This window comes from Haliotis rubra, unplaced genomic scaffold (genome assembly GCF_003918875.1).
Source record: "Haliotis rubra isolate DU_JTF1 unplaced genomic scaffold, ASM391887v1 Scf141, whole genome shotgun sequence".
NCBI lineage: Eukaryota > Metazoa > Mollusca > Gastropoda > Lepetellida > Haliotidae > Haliotis > Haliotis rubra.
Window position 1 is genome coordinate 766,422 of NW_025765348.1, and position 13,723 is coordinate 780,144.

The window sequence follows — 13,723 nt, forward strand, 5'->3', positions numbered from 1 at the left end:
CATTTATACAGAGTCCTTGAATGATGTAACCCTGAACAAACAACGCTTGCGTAGTATTAAGTTCTTTGAAATTTTCGTTGAAAGAACATACTCGATTGTATTTAAATAATGTCAAATATTGACGACACCTCAGTTTTGAGGTGTTTGAAAAATGCTCGCCAGACAGGGAAAATTGAATATAGTCAAAGAGTCATGATGTCTGTTGTCATATAGTGTGGGGAGTGATATCTCACCCAGTAGCTACGGACAGGGAATCTAGGATTGTTGCAATGGCCAATACTGCTAAATTTGAAGAATGCGTTTTGGATGATAAATGGAAACACACAATCGTGTCATTTGTTATCGAATATACCAACACCCGTCGATACAAATGGGTTTATGTTTTATGAAATCAATGAAACGTACCATGCTACATGGGTTTGGGATAATAAAACCCATTCACAATACACATTGACGTCAGTTTCGATTGATACAATAACGTCAGTATCCGTGTTAAGTCGTCGAAATAGGAAAGTCCCCCGTGCATCAACACGGGGGGTAATCTCAACTACATTACGTACATTGATAAATTCTGTGCAATATAAGGCATTAGCGCCACAAGATAGCGTATCGTTCACCTCGTACACAAACAAACGCGCGAGACATGAACGGCGCGTTGACGGTTATCGCCCATTACGACGTTAACGTCAATAAATCCCACGGGTCAGTATGACATGTGTCAAGTTTCTGTATAACTGATATGTTGCACTGATAATCATGACACGTACCAACGTGTATACGTACAACATCAATTATCAGTCAAAATTTGCTATTTACATAATATGCTGCGTATTTACGTCATATTCCTTGATACACCTTAGCTAGGTGATTACAGAATAATTATCTTGTATGTTTTAAAAAGAGACTTTATGTTCTCTGAACATTTGGCGTTTATTGATATGTTAACATGATGAGTATGCGCTATCTGTATTGTCTGTAGATAAGTCAGGGTTATTTACGTAAAAACACCTTTCTCGCGTTCATGTAACTTGTTTATGGTAGACAACAGGTCTGTTTCATTTTGTCTCAGGAACACCGTGCTATGACAGCTTGGAATTCGGTCGCCAGATTAGCCTATCGCCTGTGTCAACAAAAGCAACTCGTAATTGTAAACTGTACTGGTATAATGGGTTGTTGAATGTTACGTAACGAGTGTTCGTACGTGTTTACGTATGTTCGTGAAGAGGTTTGTGTGTGTACGTGATGGTCATTGTGCATCAGTACGTAAGACGTCTAAATGTTGTAAACGGCAGTGTAAAGTCCAGTTCTTTCACCGGCCCATTCCATACTTCCATACACGTTGAGAACCACGCATTCACATTACTTCTTCAGTCGTTCACCTATCAACTCAGATTTTTTAATCTAGTTCGATCTCCTACTTAATCTCTTTACCAGCCCACTCAATAATCCATTGCCCACCCACTATGTTCTTTCGTCTGCTTCACTGGCCCAGCCATCCAATCCTTAGTCTACTTCATTTGCCCATTCACACAATCTTTCTGTCTACGTCATTGGTCCACCCACACAATCCTTCAGTCTGCTTCATTTACCCATTCACATAATCCTTCCATCTACTTCTTTTACCCATCCACACACTCGTTCAGTCTAAGTTATTTACCCATTCACACAAAACAACGTCAGCTACCTGTACATTCAATTAGTCATTCAAAAACTCACTCTTTTCATTCTACTCAATCACCCATAGACCTACCCAGCCCGCCCACCTACAGGATGGGAGTTTGAAATAGAATAGAAAATCTATTCTATTTCAAACTCCAATCCTGTCCTTAAAGGGTTAGGTTATCCTTCACCCATCCAATTCTGTCATCCAGTCATTAGATCATTCACCCATCCAGTCAACCTTATGCAGCCACTCAATGCTTAAATCTTGAATTCACCGACACAGTCCTGCATCCACCCTCTAAATCCTTCATTTGCTTCAACCACCCATTCATTCCTTAAATCCTTCATTCCTCCATACAATCCTTCACCCACTCACTCAGCCATATATCCATCCTCCCAATCATTCATTACTCACTCAATCCAAATCCTAACCACTCAGTCAAGTCTTCTATTTCAATCTCGTTCTCAACTCTTTAATCATTCATTCATCCACCCACACCTTCTTGTCCACCCACTCACTCCCTATATTTACTTTTTCCTGCTCCTTCCTGCATTAAACGTTTGACATCCTCACTTATCTATTCTTACACTCACTCAGCGGCTCCCTTCCAAACCACTCACCCTTTCATTCACTCTTCCAGTTTCTCATCCTTATGTTAAATCTTCACGCTCTGACTCACCCTTTTTCTCTTACGAACTGAGGCACTACAAACCTACTCAATCATTGGCACATCCACTCACTGTTGCAGTTCCTAAGTAATTCATTCACTCAATTAAAATCACACTAGTAGACATAAATATTTCACGAATACTAGTAGTTTCTGTCTTGTATTCAACAGAAATTAAAACACTGGATTCCTTCATTCTCGGCAGCTGTAGATATCTAAAAGTGACCAAAGTATTCTTGAGTAGCTTCTGATGTTCGGATATGCTTGCTTCTTTGTCGGTATTGGATACAAACACCAATGTTGGGTTGCACAGTAGTTTTAACCTTCAGACACCGCTGTGTATGGTCTGTGTATATTCACGTGTGGCTAATGGTTGTAATGCAACAGGCATTTTCTCCGCTCTGTGAATACATAACAATATCGGAATATGCTGTTTCTGATTCTACAGGGAAGGATCGAATACAGTAAGGCATGTTTCACGAGAGTTCACTCAGACAATATTGATGGCTTACATGTTTTTGGAGATTCAGATTTTACAAAATTCATTTGTGTGATTGGAATACGGGAAGAAATTCAAAGCTCTGAAAGATTGCTTGTGGATCAGACAGCTTTATCGATTATAACTTTAAAACCGTCCACGACTTTGGGAGATCAAAACGCTGATAATATCAGCTGTATAAAGGAACCCAACTGAAATGAATGTGAAGATTATGCAAACAGATTAAAGATATCATTGAAATTTGGCCCTGTCGGCCCAAATTGTTCTTTCCTGTAGAATTCTGCTCCTGCATTCAACCTTAATCTCAATCAGCAGAAACGCGATAAAGTTTGGAGATTGACTTCAATTTGCAAGTACACAAGGCCTTTCAGGTTTCTGGTCTGTAGATTTCACGTCATAATTCTTGCATAATCAATGACCCTGTTCGCTGCTCTCGGCCGATAAGAGAAGAATTCATTAGTGACAATCAGAAGCATTTATCGTGTAGTAGGTGACCGCCATTGCTGGAGATTGCGTGCTTACATCTGACCCAGCCATTATCCATCGCATGGTCATTTCACTGCTGGTCAGGGACGGTAAACGTGAACCGGAGATAAGAGCATGGAGATGTTGGTGTTTATGTCAATGACGTTGCTGATGGCACAGTCAGGACATCGAGATGGTCGTGAGCAGACTCAGGGAGAAGACAACCTCGTGTTTTTATGTGTTTGAGTGCGTGTGTTGTTATGTGCATCATGTTGGTTTGAAGAGCCGTGTTAACGTGAATTCGAGTGGATTATGAGTGCTTGTGTGTATGAGATGTTTTGGAACAAGGATGTGTGTAAATGTGTGTGAGGCAAGAGCAATGTGTAACTGTGTGAATGATGATACAAACAAACTGTCAGACAAACCGGAATACAATCTGTATTACATTGTGGCTGGCAAGGAAACAAACATGAGCACAATGAGTATTCCATGGTGATTTGTTTGATACGGATGTTATAGTTATTGTTTTCGATTTTACGTTTGCAGCGTTTTGGCGACCGTTTTTCAGGTTAGCAATGTTTTGATAACGTTTGTCATAACTTAATTTAATCCAGTTTTCATGTGTACACGTTTGTGTCCAGAAGTTTGTGTGTTGGAAAAACGGGTCATGAACGCCGAGGTGTGATTTGTGTCTTTACGTCCTTGAATGATGAATGCTTAATTACGTGAGAAGGAGAAGGCGTCCATGAAGTAAATGTTTCCTTTAAGGCATGTGCAAATTAATTGTCTAGCGGTGTATCAAGAGTCGTACAGGAATGTATTTTATGACTTGTATGCATCATGTGCACGTTATAAGTTTGTCGTTTTCGATTTTTGTGTGTGAGGGAATATTGGTTCTTCAGCAATGAATGGCAAGAAGCCTGTAATTTGGGACGTAAGCTGGAGTTACAAGGGTCTATCTGCAAATCTGACGAATGATGGAAATTACGTGATAGTACATAAAAGACAGGAAGATGCTTGGCATTCAAGAAACAGGTTATGGGTCGGTGCATTTCAATTTCTTGTAGATAGACTGAGAATAATCTAGATTTTCTCAAGGCTGAGACAGCTGAAAATAATCAGTCCATGTAGATATGCTGAGATAGCAGAGAATAAGCAGAACATCTCGACATGATGAGGTAACTGGCAATATGCAGAACATTTAGTTAGTATGAGATTGCTGTCAAAAAGCAGAACATTTAGATAGTATGAGATATCTGGGAATATGCAGAACATTTATATAATATGAGATAGCAGGGACAAAGCAGAACATTTAGAGAGTATGAGATAGCAGGGAATAAGCAGAACATTTCTATAGTATGAGATAGCAGGGACAAAGCAGAACATTTAGAGAGTATGAGATAGCTGGGAATAACATGATATGACGAACAAAAGGAAGAAGGTTGACCTCCACCCCCACCCAACGGAAATACACGTCTAAGTGATCTACACTATTTAATTTGAAACCTATTTCTGAAGATGCTGAGACTGTCTATCAGACGCTGTCATCACTGAAGAACGGTGAATCTACGGGATATATCAAAGCCGGCGCGACATGACAAAGTCGCAATCACAAGATACACAATGTTGAATGCGGCATAAAATAACATTCATTCACATACAGAACCTATATACAATACAAACTGCTGTTTTGTATGTACATTATGTTACAAGGTTAAAACCAGACAACTTAAGCAGGACCCACTATTCTGGATAATGTGCTTTCAGGAACGTCACATAATTTAACAGGACACTATTCATCTATATATGGTTTATTCTTTACACCGGATGATCAGGGATAGAATTTCTCTTTGGGTGTACCCGTGAAGATTCGGATTAGAATTCATCTTCAGCTACCCATGCTTGCCGTAAGAGACGACCAACGGGATCGAGTGGTCAGGCTCTCTGACTTGTCATTGTATCCCAATTGCGTAGATCGATGCTCATGCTGCTGATCACTGGATTGTCTGGTCCAGGCTCGGTTATTTACAGACCGCCGACATACGGATATTGCTGAGTGCTGCGTAAAACTAAAGCACCTGACTGTGGATGTTGGAGTAAGCACAGCAGTGATACATAACAACAGTAACAACGACTACAGATAACAACCCGTGGTCAGATCTCGCCACGTCATTATTCAAATACTCAGCAGGTCTGTGATTGCACTTGAGGAACGTAATGATCCATGACCCAGAATCAGAGTACCGGCTCCACGCAGTGCACTACGATGCTATGCAGTCCTGTCTTTGTTTACAGCTCAATTATATCTGATAATCCCTCCTTATATGACAAATAGTCAGGGGATAACCTTTGTGTTACCAGATGATCAATCATTGATGCTCAAGAAACAAATCGGCCGTGTTTCCGAGTTCTGAGTACTTTGTTTGAATAATTACCCGTTGGTATTTTTATAATGAAATAAAGAAAGATGTTCCTGGAGAACATGCTCTGTGGAGACTTCCCTGAAATAAAACTCTAGTTCTGATAATCTATTGCTGTCAGTTTGTGGTCTCATCTACATTACATGACTATCTCGCAATACAGCATTGTGGTGTGATATTGCTTCAAACTATTCCATAAGCTGACATGTACATTTGCAAATCCTCGGCAGTTACAGAATCGATCTTTAAACAACTTAGATTAGCGTTAATTATTACAGCTTCTGATGTTGAGTGATTCAATATTAACCCGTGTTTGCTTTTATTGGGGAACGTCTTTTACCAAACTCAGTTCATTTCCTCTGTTGACATGTGTGGAGCCCAGTTCTGGTGTCCCCGCCGTGATATTGCTGCAATATTGCTAAAAGCGGCGTATAACTACACTCACTCACTCACTCTTCTGTTGACATCTGCGCAATTAAGCTTTTAGTACACTTGGGCATTTGTGTTTGATGTAGACTAAAATAGTAACTAATCGTCATCATCGTCATCATAATCATGTTCTTATTATTACGACCACCATCAACATCATCGTCGTCGTGGACATCACCGCCACCATCAACGCCATCAACATCATTATTACCTTCATCATCATCACCCATGTCAACTCTCATCATCATCACCCATGTCTACTCTCAACATCATCACCCATGTCTACTCTGTCTACTCTCATCATCATCACCCATGTCTACTTCTCTTCATGTCATCATCATCACCCATGTCTACTTTCATCATCATCACCCATGTCTACTCTCATCATCATCACCCATGTCTACTCTCATCATCATCACCCATGTCTACTCTCATCATCATCACCCATGTCTACTCTCATCATCATCACCCATGTCTACTCTCATCATCATCACCCATGTCTACTCTCATCATCACCCATGTCTACTCTCATCATCACCCATGTCTACTCTCATCATCATCACCCATGTCTACTCTCATCATCATCACCCATGTCTACTCTCATCATCATCACCCATGTCTACTCTCATCATCATCACCCATGTCTACTCTCATCATCATCATGTCTACTCTCATCCATGTCTCATCATCTCATCATGTCTACTCTCATCATCATCCCCCATGTCTACTCTCATCCCATGTCTACTCTCATCATCCTCATCATCATCACCCATGTCTACTCTCATCATCATCACCCATGTCTACTCTCATCATCATCACCCATGTCTACTCTCATCATCATCACCCATGTCTACTCTCATCATCATCACCCATGTCTACTCTCATCATCATCACCCATGTCTCACCCATGTCACTCTCTCATCCATGTATACTATCATCATCATGTCTACTCTCATCATCATCACCCATGTCTATCATCATCTCATCATCACCCATGTCATCTCATCATCACCCATGTCTACTCTCATCATCATCCCATGTCTCACTCTCATCATCATCACCCATGTCTACTCTCTCATCATCATCACCCATCATCATCACCCACTCTCATCATCATCACCCATGTCTACTCTCATCATCATCATCATCATCACCCATGTCTCATCATCATGTCTACTCTCATCATCATCACCCATGTCTACTCTCATCATCATCACCCATGTCTACTCTCATCATCATCACCCATGTCTACTCTCATCATCACCCATGTCTACTCTCATCATCATCACCCATGTCTACTCTCATCATCATCACCCATGTCTACTCTCATCATCATCACCCATGTCTACTCTCTCATCATCATCATCATCATCCCATGTCTACATCATCCTACTCTCATCATCATCACCCATGTCTACTCTCTCATCATCATCACCCATGTCTACCCTCATCATCATCACCCATGTCTACTCTCATCATCATCACCCATGTCTACTCTCATCATCATCACCCATGTCTACACTCTTCAGCATTATGGACATCAACATCATCAGACCAAACAACACACCTCATTTTCCCAGAACACCTCAATGAAGGCCGGTCAACTGTTCTCAATTAAAACATTCCCAGAAGCAGATGTCGGAACTACAGCAAACGTCTCGCGGAGATAACGCAACATTACTCTCATTCTTTAACGTATCTGACCCGGCGCTAACCACTCTCGTGTGTTCAAAGGTTTTACTGGTGGATTCAGCTCAATGTCGGGGCATCTGCCTCCACAGGCCTCAATTAATTACGTTAATTATAGCCCATTATTGTCTGTACAGCATCTAAGTAGAAAACATGGCGAACACCATCCATGCTCTGACGGATTAACGTTTTGCCCTGACACGAAAGTCGTCCATGCACATTAGAATGTCCAAGTCAAATCAGATGTACCATGCCCATGTTGTGCGCGGTATCGTTTTATTACAATGTTCGCCAGCCGACAGATAGTTTTTCCGATTAACCTTTCCAAGATATATTGGCAAATCCACAAATCAGTTTCAGGCAGGTTCAGCCATGCCAACCTTGAAGTAATTATTCCATTCGAACAATCCTACCTCTCACGTGGCCTTGACACTGTGTAGCGTGGTAGCGGCGGTTTAGAGGTGTTGGAGAAGGGAACTGTATGCTGAATAATTCGGGTTCGAATCCGCTGTGCGCGTACCCTTGATACAGGTACCTTCTTCATCACAGAGAAGGTAATTGTAATTGGCCCATGGGTCTGTTTGCGTTGGTACCTCTGCGTTGGTACATCTGGCGTTGGCGATGAACCAAATTACCTGGGTACCTCAGTGATGGATGCCTTCTTGCTTGGTTACACCGATATAGTGAATTTGATTGGGTGATTGGATAATGTGTATATATTTTTCACCTACTATTTAAACTTATTACTACCCTACTGCTCATTGTCTTTCTGTGTTAAACATCGCCTTAACAAGGCTTTATAACAGACAAATCTTTAAAAATATATCCTTAAATTACCTTTAAATCTGAATATATAAGATCACAGACTTGCACTGCGGGGTGATACCAGGTCAAAACAGGTCGTTTGGATCTAAGGTGTGTATATCTAACAACCACTGGATGGTCTGTGTGTGACGCGTATCGTTGCTTGTAATAATAATAATAATAAGTCAATTTGTATAGCGCCCTATATCCAATCACCAAGTGGTTGCTCATGATGTTAACTATATACATATTTACAATAGGAGTTCATTTAGATGTCATAGTGCTTCTTGAACAGGAAAGTTTTTAAGTTAGACTGGAAGCTGGCTATTGGGGGGGATTCTGTGAGAGACACGTGCAGATTGTTCCAGAGGATAGCTGACAAGTAGGAAAAACGTCGGTGTCCATATGTCTTCAGACGTGCATTTGGGATGATGAGCAGAGACTGATTAGCTGATCTCAGAGTCCTGGTTGGAACATGCTCTCTTACAAGACTAGAGAGATAGGATGGAGCTGCGTTGTTAAGAGATCTGTAAGTCATGCTAAATATTTTGTATTCTATCCTAGCTGGGAGTGGTAACCAGTGCAGACGCATGAGGATTGGGGAGATGTGGCTGTGCTTGGTGGTTCTACAGATCAATCTGGCAGCTGCATTTTGAACTTTTTGCAACCTGGAGAGCTTGTGCTATCAACCACCTGTTTCCCTGTCTCAGGTCATTCACAAGTCTTTGAGACGCAGCTGGAATGGTACTGCGGCGTATAACAACATTCAATCCCTCGCATACAGGCTTCAGTTTGTGTTACAAGTCATCTAGTGGAACACCAGCAGAAATAACAGACCAAACGGAACCTACTAACTTTGCGGCAAACATTTCATCAATAGATGTGCTAGTAAATCCAAAAAATGGCCATTGCTATGGTGCTCTCTTCGTGATATCCTCTCCATTAACCACTGGGTTCTCCGGGGCTCTGACAAAGCTAATGACAGACAAATCAAGGACAAATTGGAGGAAATTGTATTACCTCCGGAAAACCAATAAGTGGGTCACAAGACCATCTGTTTTCGCTGACGTAATGGCGGCATCACGTGACCCTATCGCGTCCTATGGCGGTGAAATAATTCAGTTCGTTAGTGCTAGATAATGCAATTTTGCAGAGAATTATGACTATGGGCTCTTCCAGTGATTATAGGTTGAAATAGACGTCCATATCTACAGAGGACATTACGAGAACGCGGTATACAGTAATTAGGCCAATTACTACCCGTTCCAGTGCAACTGTGGTGATCACGTTTTAGACATTGTTTAAACATTCCGGACATCCGTGGACGTTGTAACATTCATGTTTACAAACCTACGAAATCCTAAACAGTTCAGGAATCCGCAGAATTATATTGCGAATATGAAATCGCGTTAACCTTTCATTATTCCTCAGCAATATGTAAGTCGGCATTTAACATTCCTAGTAATAAATATTGATGTAATACGTGCAAAATGCGTTCCTATAACGGTACATTGCATTCCCCCGTGCATTGCGATATCTAAAATAGCATTCAGTGAGGATAGTAACACATATATGAATATACGGAGTACAGCATAAATAATCAAACCTGCAATCGATCTTTCCGGGTGTCTATTCAGGTCAAATCTTTTACGACAGAGCCGTACTAGAAAGTAATTATTGAGATGGATGGATACCAATCGAGTGTGCATCGATGAGCACCGTTGGTATTAATCCGGTATTATTAATTCATGCACACTGCGGAGTCATTATGAGGTCATCCTGCACTGAGCAACATAAAACATTAACTTCAGTGGAAGATAAATCTACACGAATAGCATGCAGGACATACATTTCAAATTCCGAACGGGTTTACCTTTCTGTGCTATATGTTCATTACTCGTTACGCATATTGAAGTTTGATTGACATGTCTGCAATTGAGGGTTGTATATTGCAGTTATGTACGTATGTCGATAACATCTGATAGCACCTACGTCATTGGTATTAGCCGGTAACAGGTTTCTCAACATAAAGACGTTAGTGTGAAGCATTATCTTAACTATGCTGATGAATATAATGCAAAGGTGTACCTTGTCACTAGTTAGTTAGTTCATGAACAAAGATGAACATCATTACACCCAGACTGCTAAAACAGTGTAAGAGACACAGATCCCGTGCGGTTAATTTATACTATAACGTGTACATGCAACTGATTCTATTCTTATCGGGTTTCCCATTCCCAACGCGTCTACCTAATTAGGTATTTAGCAGGTTTTGACGCATTTGGATTTCCAAAAAATTATTTCAATTATATATTTATGCTTGATAATGCCGGTCGTTTGAACGCTGACGTCAATTTCGCCAATTTGTATGATATGAATAGTAAGATAGATCACATTCACATTTGTATATCAATAATGATTTCTAAAAATATACATTTGTTCATAATTATAGTCACAACAATACAAGGCCGAATATAACAAACGGGTGACAATATGCTGACTTTTAGCAACATATATCAGATTATGCTTTAAATAACTTACTGCAGCATGCATTCTTACACAAAAGTTTGTTATGAAATCAGCTCTGATTAGTGGGGGCGGTGGGGTAGCCTAATGGTTAAAGCGTTCGCTTGTCATGCCGAAGACCCGGGTTTGATTCCCCACATGGGTACAATGTGTGAAGCCCATTTCTGGTGTTTTCTGGATATTGCTATAATATTGCTAAAAGCGGCGTCAAAACTAAACTCACTCACTAGTAATCTTAACAGTAGACAATAATACGGATAGCAAGGGCACTATCCGAATCCAAACTCTTTCATTGGGAGCCGAACCGTCCGGATTAAAAGGGTTTCACTGCAGATGATAAACTACACTGTCACCAGGAAAGTGATTCTGCACTTAAATACATAAAAATGGAGACGTTCTAGTATTTATTCATGCACCATTATTGCAAATGCCTCTAAAGCGGGGACAAATGACGTCAGTAATCCAACGAGTGTCCTATAAATCAGAAATCTGTTCATATTTCATTAACCTGCTGTACCTCTGTGTAGATGTCGTAATTTATTAACATAACAAGATAAGATGGCCCACTACCACGCTACCATTTGTCTGCCAGACATGGAAATTTAAGAAACAATTGAATCAGGGTTACTATTAGACTGGCATCCGCATCTGCACCGAGATTCAGAGGATGGCGATGAACCTACGTTCGTCGTTCGGCTTCGGATTATTAAACCCGTACTACGTTAGGAACTTAATGAAGTTGATTCCTATTTTATTTTTATTCACCTCGATTAAGTGGAAAACCATTTCCATGATTGAAAAAGCAACCCGACCCGCATCAGTATTAGTTAAAGTCGGGTACAGGGGAAGAAAAGTCTGTTGTTTAAACTAATTTACAGAAAGTACCGAACTCCGAACTTAAAACACAGAAAACCAATTACAGATTGGTGGCTTCTATAATTAGCTTAAATTAGCCATTGCTTGGCGTGAGTCACTAAATTCATTAAATAATTGAAAGGTTAGATAACCCTTGGCATGGAATGCACAACGAGCATGCTGGCGCGTCAGCCAGGGACATTCTCCATGATTGACGGGGGATATTATGATACATACGTAGACATGGACATTATTATGTAAAGACGTATGTTTGAAATTCATTTCGCCATTAACGTTCATCTTACCGAGTCTAAATTCACATGTGTCTTTTATGAGTCAGATGAACTGAACTCCCGTTATCTCGAGGGAAATCGAGTTACCCACAGTTTAAGATAAGACACTGGCGAATGATAAACCAGATCCTGCTAAGAGTGACCGAGTACTGTCTTTCGCCGCGCCAAGCAATGATCCCGCTCCAGTATGACGGGGATCACCAGATATGGGTTTGTCCAGAATTGTGAAATCGGACCATCAAACTACCCACCGCCCCTACCCCAACGGAAAAGGTTACATAATAAACATTTAAAATTATTTTCCAGTTAATGAAGCATCCTTGTGTCAGCAAATAGATTCTGATTCTATATAATCCTGTTTAGTGAAATAATAACCGCTTGATAGAAACGTTGAACGTAAGTATGAACACAAAGGTATTTTCACTGTAGCTCATATAGGTTAACTAGAAAGTGTACACGTATACAATATGTATCTCATTTGATTTAAAAAAAACCCCATTGAACCCGTGAAGATTCGGGTTAGAATTGGTCTTCAGCAACCAAAGCTTGTCGTAAGAGGCGACTAACGGGATCGGGTGGTCAGGCTCGCTGTCTGGTTGACACATGTCATCGTATCCCATTTGCGTAGATCGATGTTCTTGACGTTGATCATTGGACTTCCTAGTCCACACTCGATTATTTACAGACCGACGCTATATAGCTGGAATATTGCTGACTACGGCCTCAAACAACAAACGGAACGAAATGAAACAGAAACATTTCAGTCAGAAACAAATTGCTTTCGAGGATAACCCTTGCTCTTATATGACGTCAAATATATAATGATGTACAGAGTCGGAGCAATAAGAGATTACCTAGTTCTTCCAACTGTTTCCAATTGTTGGATATGCATTCCAGAACACAACCTCTCAGATGAAACGGGCGGTAGTCTCTCAGTGTCGTTGAATAGACCTGCTCTGCGGCTCTCACAGAGAGTATCGATGATGAGGGTCGTGTTGAAATCTTAGACAAGTTTTTCAATTAAGACTTTTTCCTTCACCGAATCAATACGCGCAGGCAAGGTTGGGGTCAAAGATCAAAACTGAGTTTACAGCAGATATTCCGACTACATAACGTTAGAAAAACATCCGTGGTTTGATGCTGGGACCGAACACTTCATATCTGCTGCACATTTACAAAATTTTACATATTCGTGGTTACCCAAGGGGAAATTACATTACTGAATCAATTTGTTCCCAAGATGATAGGTTCTAGCAACGTCGGCCACTACATCTGCGCTGCAGCCGACTCCATTACGACTTCCAAGGAAAGGTGTAAATAATCATGCACAGTTCACAAACCCGTCTGTGCTTTTGAAATCCATGGCGAGATTCAATTTACCGACATAGGTTCGCGACCCGACAGGATGTTGTC